The following is a 10,820-nucleotide window of genomic DNA, read 5'->3' on the forward strand; positions in this document are numbered from 1 at the left end:
AGTCAGAATGATTTAGTGACAAAATATTGCTGTATTTGGATGAATTATTAACCCTTTAAATGTAATGAATGTAAAGTATCCAGAAAATGAAGGTACAGATGTAAAGTATTCACAACAGAGCTTAGGACACAGTAGGTAACCAGTCAGTGGTAGTTTTATTCCTCCATCTGATGGCTTAGACTGGACATCTTGTTCAGATCTCTGCTTCTTTTAGTGTACTGTGGCTTGGAAATCTGCCTCTAAAGACAAAATGTAGACCTAGGAGGGGATTGATGTCCTTGAAAGCTTTGGGTTAGACTCAAGTTGCAGCTCACTTTTCCAGAATGTTCTCCCATGGTAGCTATGGGTACGATCCTAGCCAACAATAAAATAATTTTTTAATTTCCATTTGTAATTGTTTTTATTTGCAAATTTCCCTCAGGATCTTCAAAGGGAGGCATGTGTCTGTTTGGGGCAATATTTAGAGTGTTGGGTCTCCTAATCATAAATAACATTTGTATCATCTAATACTACATTAGAGTCATGAATAACTAGATTAAATATGCATATAGTGTGTGTATATATTAGATATGATGCTATTAGCACTACTTTTAGTAAAATCCATCATGGAATAGAGATGGAAATTTCTATATCGATCTTTAGAATCAATACTGCTTTTCATAATTCTACTGTGGCATATTTGTTAATTACATAATGGAATAAAAACTGGGCCTGGACTACTGGATTCTGGTTTGAATTTCATTGCTAATTCAGTGAAAAGTACTTCATTTTAAAATGGAAAGGATATTTGCGCAGATATCTCACTGGGTTGTACCAGCATCCATTCAATCAGTCATTCACTTGAAAACAATAATTGAGTTGCATAGTATGTGAACTCATTATTCTAAACTAGTGGTTTAATAATGAAAAGTAAAAAAAGACTGCTTGCATAGGGTATAAATATTTGTGGTGTTCGGTTCTATATAAATATTATAACTGTAAATGTTTTGAGCTGGGCCATCAGGATGTCCATAATCTTTAACTCCGAAATTACATCCCTAGGGACTTTTTCCCAGGGGCATTCAAAAGAAATAAAAGAAAAACATACAATTATTAACTGATCTCTTATATTCTAGCTAATGTTGTCCAATAAAACATTCCATGATGTTGCATATGTTTTATATTTGTGCTATCCAATATGGTAGCCTTTAGCCACATGTTGTCATTGAGCATTTGAAATGTGGTGTGCAAATGAAAAACTGAATGTTTAAATTCATTTAATTTTAATTAATTTCATTTTAAATTTAACTTGCCATATGTGACTAATGGCTACCATATTGTATTACATAATAAGACTCACATTAAGTAATTCATAGGAATTCTCTGGTGCCATCATAATGTCTTACTATTAACTTTATTCTACAGAGGCAAAAAGTGAAACCCAGAAAAGTTAAATAACTTATAAAGGTCACTCACTTTATAAGTGGTATAACTGAAATTCAAGGCCAGGCAAGACTATGCAGTAGCTCATGGTTTGCTAAATTGCTTTCCTATGTATTATACTGGCTACAAAAGATAAGGAAATTGCCACAGATGCTGGAGTCCTACAATAGAAGAAACATTATCTAGCTATTAAGTAAAAAATATTAAACAGTGTAGAGAAAAGGAAAATATTTACAACAAATGGAAATAGCAGAATAGGAACTAATTGTGTAAAAGTAAAAGGAGCAAGCTAATAATAATATGCAAATTTGAGAACAGATTATTTTTTAATGGTAACATTATGGATAAATTTTAACTGGCTTTATTATTGCTGACTTTAATTGATTTTAATTTGTTTTGTTGATCTAATTATATTTAATAAATGATAACCTTGGGATATTGGCGAGAGGTAGAAAAATTAGGTATTTTTCTCCTTTTGGTTCATTTAAACTAGGAGAGACTTAGACTAGACTAAGATTTGGCAAACACTGTTTTTAGTCTAAAAACATCTGTCTATTGCCCATGCTAAAAGATACTGGAATTAGTCAAAAGGAAACTTCAACCAATTCCATGGAATTAAGTATGTTTTATCCAAGCCAATTGTGGCTGTCCTTATCTTACCATCGTTCACTTTCTCAGCCTCCCTTGGACCCAGAGGTGTCTATATGATTGAATTTTAGCTAATTTGAAATACAGGAGACTACTTGGGAAATAGGAAAAGGACTTTACCCCTTAATAAAAGGGAAGCCCATTTGGAACATGGTGTGGTCATGTTCAGCATGATGCTGCAGCTGCCATTTTTGGGTCTGTGAAGGAAGAGCAAGAGATGAGCAAAAAGGCTAATCTATAGCCATGACATTGTTGAGATACTGTTAAAAATGTGCATGTCCATCATTTTTATGTGATTTTATTTTATTTTTCTTTTTATAATTCAAGTTTTGTAAAGGGTTCTTCTACCTGCAGCCTAAAACATTTCCTGAAGGATACGAAGTCTATTGCCTCCCAAGCTGTGGTTTCCATTGTGTGGAAGATATACAAAGTTGAGAGACTGGGCATTAGCTTACTTCTGCAGTATAGGATTTCCATGAATCTCCATAAAAGGCAGAGTCTCCCTGAAAGCCATCAGACCACATGACAAGACCTGCTATCCAGCATATTTAAAATATATAAAGCAGCAGGGACTTAAAGATCCACACATGCCTAATTTTAAATTCTGCTTTTCTAACATGAATATATTAAAGTTGCTGAAGTCTTTCCCCAGATGATATTTGGGCTGGCATTTCTGTAAGTGGAAGAGATTATCATTTGCTTACAATTTGTCACTTCTGACTGTAGATCACAGCAGTTCAGAAGCTTAACCCCTTTAAGTTAGGCTTTCTTCCAGCATTTAACAAAATGCTTACAAAATGCTTTCAGTAGGCTGATAAAAATAGCAACAGTGAAGCAATTAGATGTAATCCCAAACATCTGCAGCCCAAACAAACCCAATACATGCTTTCTCCTATTTTAGTTACACAGGAATTCAAAATTCTTTTTTTTTCTTAAGACCTGAAAAAGTGAAAGAAGTGGACGATCCTTCAAATAATATGCATTTAAATTCAGCTCTAAATGCTCTTATCTTATTCTCATGGAACATATTGGTCATCTATGTCAGTGAAACTTACTGAAATTTGGTTATTTTGTGTGTGGATTCACTGATACAAAAATAGCTGAAATTTAGATTTCAGTTCAATTTAGGAAACCTCTGACAAACACCTACTAGTCCCAGGTGTTCTCAGAGGTTGAACATAAAGATAAATTTAGTATGTCCCTACCCTCAAATAACTCTTAGACTAGAGGGAGGTTTCAATTTTTATTCTTGGATACTACAAATACTGTTTTTTCATGGATTTATAAATTCATAAACCTTAGCATTTGAAGAAACCTATAGAAGATCATGTCCTCATTCTTAATTTTCCTTTAAACCTATAGAAAGTCATGTTCTCATTGGTAATTTGCCTTTAGCAGTCAATTTCTGAAGTATTAGTAAAGAAGCAAGTTGTTTGGCAGCCAAGGAAGAAAATATATAATAATAATGATAATGATACTAATAATAAGAAGAAGAAGAAGAAAAAGGAAGCTTGGGTTTTGTTATATATCACATAATGTGGTGGAATTTTACAAATATCTAAATGCTGTTTTTCTTGACTAAACAATCACTGGTTCTTATCTCTGCCTCATGGACTGAAAGCTTTTGGTTTCCAGCTAACTTTCTGCACATGACTTTCTGTAAGCAAGCAAACTAAATGTATTATAATAATTGTGTTTTATGCCTGATTTCTAGGTTACTGAGCTTTCTGAAGACGTTCCTTGAGCTAATTCTGAAGAAATTCAATCATGTGCACACACTTTCTCTCTTCACTCTCTCCTCCAAAAAAGGATGTAGCAAAAAGTTCTGTATTTCATAAAGGTTAATAATGAGTCCCCAGTTTTTTATTTGGTAGGTGTGATAGTTTGGGGTCTCTGGGAAACAGTTGCTAAAATTACAGTAGAAGTTCAAGAAATTTATTGGAGTTAATGCCTGTGAGAATAAAAAGAAAGAAGAAGCAAAAATAGATAGTAAAGTCTAATGACCACGATGCTAGTCTCATATTTGTGAAAGGAGAAAGGACAGGAAACTGGATTGACTATGAAGACCTGCAGACTGCAATGCAGTTCTAAGAAAATCTTGGCCACAAGAGAACTCCAGGGTAAAGACAGCTGATGGAGGTGATCCACATGGGCCAGAAGTGATGACCTCTTGATTCCCTACTATGCTTCATCATTGACTGGGCCTTCCCAGAAAGTGCCTGGCTTTGGCTCAAACACTGAGAGACCTCAAAGAGGAGGAGGCTTCAGCTAACTGCACTCCTTGTAGCAGAGCCTCTATTGAAAGGAAATCTGAGCCACACCTCCATGGCTTTCATGGGGCATGATAATAATTGTTTATCTTTTCATTCACAGACATGGCATTTTCTAATATAGCTCTATGTCCACATAACTTCAATTAATACAGTAAGGCTTCTCCAAATGCTGTCTTAAAGAACTGGTATCATTGCTTTTCCAGGACCACCTTCCATTAAAATAAGCACCACAGAGAGCCTGTTCTTCCATTAACAGGCTGAGGTTGCCATTTTGTTTCAGAAATATTGTACAATTAGGAACTTAAACTCTTGCATGCAAAGCGTAGAGCTCAGTTATGCCTAAACAACTCAGGGCATAAAGTGGAACTGGAGGATGTGCAGTAAGAACGGAAAGGAAGGAAACATCATACAGTCAGAAACCTCTCTTCTACTTTTAGTGTTTAGTAATCAAACATACTGCATGCTTTCAAATTAACATTGGTAGTGATAAAAGGGGTCACTGAAGTAACGAGAGGCAGGAAGGCTTTTGAAAGCAATGTTATCTTTTAAGAAATAGTGGTCTTCATTCCAGCCAATCCTAAAGAACACCTAGGGCAATTTATAAGATTCCACAAGGGTTCCAGGCACTAGAGAAACTTGCCAGAAGCCTACAATCTGCAGATGGGTCCCTGGTTCAGATAAGTCCTAACACCTAACCCAGCCTCACCAGAACATCAGATAGTTCCATCTCCCTACCCCATATTGGTGACAGACCCTTCTAATATCAAAAATTTAGAATTGCCATAACCTAAACAACCCCAAAGAGAGGTATGGAAAGACCAAAGGTGATGGTGGAATTATACATAGAAGATAGGACTTAACAAATGAATATGAATGCTGAATCATTAACTTGATATCTCTTTTATTCTCCAGTATTTTAAAGCAGCTAGAAGTAAAAACCTGAAATTGTGAAGTTGTAATCCATGTCAATATAAATGAACATAATGAAATATGTTCTACAGCTAATGTGGTGCAGTGCTTGGAAATTTATAGCTTTTTTATATATATGTTATTGTGCACAAAAAAAAGAAGGAAAAAAAGTCGATTGTGAGGATAAAAAGTATTTAAGCCCTCTAGCCTGCTATATTCTGGAGCAGCTAGAAGAAAGAATATGAGAGGATCATATGGTAGCCCATGACAAACTCTGGGAGCTATCCTGTAATCACTGCTTTGAAAACTACTGCTTTTTTATTTCTTTGCTTTGTATATATCTTATACTATACAATAAAAAAAGTTAAAAAACCTCAACTACTGTGTGAGACCAAAAAAAGAAATAGTAGTCTTCAAAGTGGTAAGCAGTAATTTAGTTGTTCAGCAATCCAGGTTCTTATTTTACATTAACATATATGACACTTACTTCCTCTGACTCCTATAAGATATCTAATATTTCTTTTAAAAGGATTTAAAAAATTTTTTTAATTTAATTTTTAAAATTATTTTAATTTAATTTTTAAAATTTATATGTCACAGTGATTTACCAAGAATTCAGGTGCTGGTTCAGTGTTTAATTATTTTAACTATTGTAAAAAAGTACTTTATCTCCACCAGGCAAATAGCCAGCTATGATTGGCACCAAGCATAAAAGTAATGGGGGCATGCAGGTACACAGGAAGTAAGGGAAGCAAATAAATGAATTGCTATTAATTTTGACCTTGATTCTGATTAGAATATGCATATTTTGATTACTATTTTTGTGGAATATTTTTCAATGGAACTAATAAATGGAAAAAAATTAGTTTGAGGTCTTAACCTATACGTATCATCTGGACCCTTGGTTCAAATTCCTGACAACCAATCACATTGGCACATGACTAAAGGGAACCTACTAGCTATAAGAACTTTAAGAAAAGAGTAGGGTTTGGCTTCAGATGTGAATTTTTTTTTGACATGGGCAGGTCCTGGGAATTGGACCCGGGTCTCCAGAATGGCAGGAGACCAGCGCCCACCTCAGATGTGAATTTAACAGGGGCTCAAACAATTTCACTAAGACGTGGTTTTCTTTTTCTCCATCTTTCTCCTGGATCTTTCCTTCTCCATGCTGTTTTCAGGCTTTGCCAGCCACTTCACTGGATAGGCCCCCATTTAAATCCTGAAATTGAAACAAGAAGGAGGTTTGGATGGAAAGCAGACAGGAAAAATCTATAAAATGTCCTCTACAAAGGGTCACAGGACAGTTTTTTTTAGTTAGTATTCAGCAAGGTTTAGCTGCTCACAACAAGAATTATTTTGTTTATGAGTTTCTTTATCTATTTGAAATCATCATTCCATAAAATTGAGTTGGTACATTTCTTTCTTATGACTACTGTCTACCCACTAAACTGATCAATAGATAGACTATGAAAAAGTCAGTTGTTAAAAAAAAGTCAATTGCTTTAACATTTGTTAATACAAAATTAAAGCATAAATGAGAAAACTTGAAATTGCAAACTAAAACCAAACTAAAAATACTTTGCGAAAGCCATTTTTAAGTTTAGAATTCAATGCCATCTGATGCTAAAACTATTAAACCTTTATTTGAAAAGGCAGATAGTGCTATTTTATTTGAAGTAGAAGTAATAAAGATTGTCAATTTTTGTTATCTCATGAAGTGAGCTATAATAACTATAGTCCAAAAGAAAATGTCTTCCATACGTTTGATAATTTTAGAAAAAAATTATCATATGTATGTTAGAAATAATGGTACAGTGAACTCTGAAAGAAAAATTCTGAGTTCATATGCAAATGGATCACATAATTCTATTATCTTTTTGGATGAGAGAAGTTTATGAATTATCTATTGGTGCATAACAAATTACTACAAATGTAATGACTTAAAAAAACATACTTTTACTAACTCACAGTTTCCATGAGTCAGGAATTTAGGCTTTGCTTAGTTGGATACTCTGCTCAGTGTCTCTCAAGGATGCAGTCAAGGCATTGGCGAGGCTACATTATCATCTGGAGACCCAATCAGGGAAGGACCTGTTTCCAAATTCATGCATTGGCAGAATGCATTTCCTTACAGCTGTATGTCTTGCTAATTGAGAGTGATGTCTGATATTCAGTTGGTTAGAGTCAAGTCACGGGTTCTGCACCATACTCAAGAGGAGGGGAATACACAAAGGGTGAGCACCAGGAAATGGGGATCATGGAACGTCATCCTAAGGTCCATCTGCCACAGAGTCTCCTTTTTTATTGGAGAAGACATTGGAATTTACAGGCATACCTCATTTAATTGTGCTTTGCATTATAGTGCTTTGCAGATATTGTGCTTCTTACAAATTGAAGGTGTGTTGCGACCCTGCATAGAGCAAGTCTCTCATGTCATTTTTCCAACAGCTTGTGTTTCTTTTGTGTCTCTATGCCACATTTAAATTAAGGTATGTATGTTGTTTTTTAGACTTAATGCTTTTGCATGGTTAATAAACAATAGTAGAAGATAAACATAACTTTTATATGCACTGGAAAACCAAAACTTTCATGTGACATGCTTTCTTTGTGATATATGCTTTATTGTGGTGGTCTGGAGCTGAACCTGCACTATCTCTTAGATATGCTTGGAAATTAAATTAGCACCCATAGACAGTAAAAAAAAAATGCATTTAGTCAGTGGGTAGAGTTGTAGCTTGTAATGCCTTGTTTACTATTTAAACTCTGTAGATAGCTTGTTTTCCTCTGAGTTCTTTTCTTAAAAAAAAGTTTATGTACTTTCAAAAATCTAAGTAATTAATATGTAAATTGTGAATTATAGTGAATAATTGAACATTCATGAATCCACTACCCAACTTAAAAACTGATGCATTACCAGGTAACAATGAAATTCCAGGGTGCTGCCATTCCATAATCATATACCCCCACTTTCCTCCAGAGAAAATTTCCATCTTAAATTTTACATTTAGAGGTTCCTAATTCATTTAGATAGTTTTGCCTCAAGCATATCCCTAAACAATATATTTGGCATGTTTTGAGCTTTACAAAAATTGTATTATACTGCAGGTAGTGCTGTTTTTATTGATTTTTTTCTATTCACCTTTCCTAGCATTTTCAATCCTAGAACACATCACTTACACTTGGAGAAAATATTGTTCATGGACATCAAGAGTCTTGAACAAAAAAATATTCACAGTAGGATCGTCCTTAACAGCAACCAAACCAAACCAAACAAAACAAAATCGTAAAAAACAACTTTAAAAAACACTGGAAGCTATTCAAAGGTCTGTGTTTCTCTTTCTTTTATTTTTAGCTTTACTATTTCCTGCTTAGATTTTCATTTTTCTCTTCCTTACATCTCATGACATTATATCATGTTGTATTAACATGAATCTAGGCGCAGTAATATAGATTTCAAAACAAACATTTCTAAATTCCTTATGAATTACTGATTGATATATAAAATATAGGATCAGGAACAGATGAGAGAATTGGTGAAAAATAATAAAGGCATAATGGAAAATGAGACTTGTAGTTATAATTTCCGGGGTAGTGTCATAGCCATGTGATTTGGGAAAATCCTTTGAGTCTCATTTTCTTCATCTGGAATATGATGATAAGGCAGAAAAAATCCCATGCCTGGGTAGGAGTTATTTGTAGAATTAAATGTAGTACCATGTGTGAATGAAACTTTAAACACGTAAGTTCTATATTAAAAAATGGAATATTATCTTTCTTTTGAAGAATAAACAGTGAGAAAAGAAGCATCTAGGTATTAAATTATCAAAAGTAAAGGCATGAGAAACACCAGCCCTGAAAGTATAAATTAAGAGATAATGAAGTTCCGAGAAGTTTGAGAGAAGATTGCAAGTTACATGACTAAAGCTGACAACCCAGAGAAGGAAAATTAATTTCTGGCTGGATTGTAGGATAATCAACTCAGCCAGAGATATGTTACTTTATTTCAGAGAGCACACAGAGCATAAGACCAAAGTAGAAATATATTTCGTTCAATATATTGTGGAGATAGACACAGATGGAGTAGAGGATTGAAAGATGTGAAAGATGTAAATGTAAAAGGGTAAATATAATATTGGAGAAGGAATGAAGGGTGCTGTCAATTATTTAGACCTTGCTATGTGAAAAGTACTTGCTAAGCACTGGAAAAATCTCAAGAAAATCGATATGCCCCTGCCGCCCAGGATGCCATTTGTTAGGTGATTAACGCTCGTCGTTACAGTAAAAATCCCCGGATTTCAGCGGCTTAACACAGCCCAATGTGGGTTAGGGTGTCTTCCTCCATTTGGGGCTATACTATTTTTAAAAAGTGGATTTCAAACTGCCATGGCAATGGGAGAGAAGTATGAAAATGTCATTCATCTTTGTTCTAAAAGAGACACACACATCGTTTTTGCTCACAGTCCATTGTCCAGTACTAATCACATGACCCCAATGTAACTATAAATTTGCCTGAAGAATGACAAGTATCCTGTGACTCCAGCCATGTTTCTAGAACCCATATATTCTCCCCCCCACTTCTGCATGTACATTAAAGATGGGGAGACACTCAAAGTCTCCTACAGGAGATAACATGAAGTTATGCACAGACACTGCATCCTCGAAATCTAGCATCTCTGTATGTTGAGCAATATAGGTACAGCTTACCATGAACCTGAGATCTTGGAGTAAAGTGCTAGTTATCATCCCCTCCATGCCAAATTTGTAGTGCTGAAAAAGAGTAACTACATGCATGCTCTTATTTTGAAAGGGGGGATAGGAGATAAACAGCACTCTATGATACAGAAGAATTCTAAATCTTACTATGTAGACATTACAAGGAACCTCTACTCTGGGGGACAAGGTCCTTGATTGTGCCCTGACTCTGCTCTCTGAGGAGAACTTATTTACCCATTATTCCCTGAACATGCCTTCTTATTTGCCCATCATCTTCCTCAATCATACTGTGTTGGGTTTGTGGAGTATGTCTATCTCAGCGCTGCAACATTCTCAGCCCACTTTCTGCTTTTGGAAGTTTGGAGTCCCAAGGGCTTTTAAAAATTCCTAAACAGCCAAAGAGAGCCTGGGAAATCTAGGCTCTCTTTGAACAAATGCCTCAGGTGTAAGGAATTTATGGTCTAAGACTGAATGTGAAAAATGTGGTCAAATGGCTATAATAGAAAGCATATACAAGTAGCAAAGCAAGGCATGCATGCAAAGGAAAACAAAGTATGCATGTAAAGGAAAGCAATAAATAAATCCAAATGGAGCTACTGAGTTTACCAGAATGGCCCCTATCCTTCCTATCTCTTGCTTCCTCCCATGCTTTCTGTTCAGAACTGCTGCAATTTCCCAAAGTTATCACTCTGCTATTTTGTCTCCCTTGCTGTGACTTGTTATAGTCTACTTCTGCTGCTTAGAAATTCCTCTCCTGTTGACCACCTGATACATTTCTGCTCATCCTGTAAAATTCATCTCAAGCGAAAACTCCTTGGTGAAACCATCTCTGTTGATTACTTGTTCTTTTGTCCC

This window comes from Tamandua tetradactyla, chromosome 15 (genome assembly GCF_023851605.1).
Source record: "Tamandua tetradactyla isolate mTamTet1 chromosome 15, mTamTet1.pri, whole genome shotgun sequence".
In the NCBI taxonomy this organism is placed as follows: domain Eukaryota; kingdom Metazoa; phylum Chordata; class Mammalia; order Pilosa; family Myrmecophagidae; genus Tamandua; species Tamandua tetradactyla.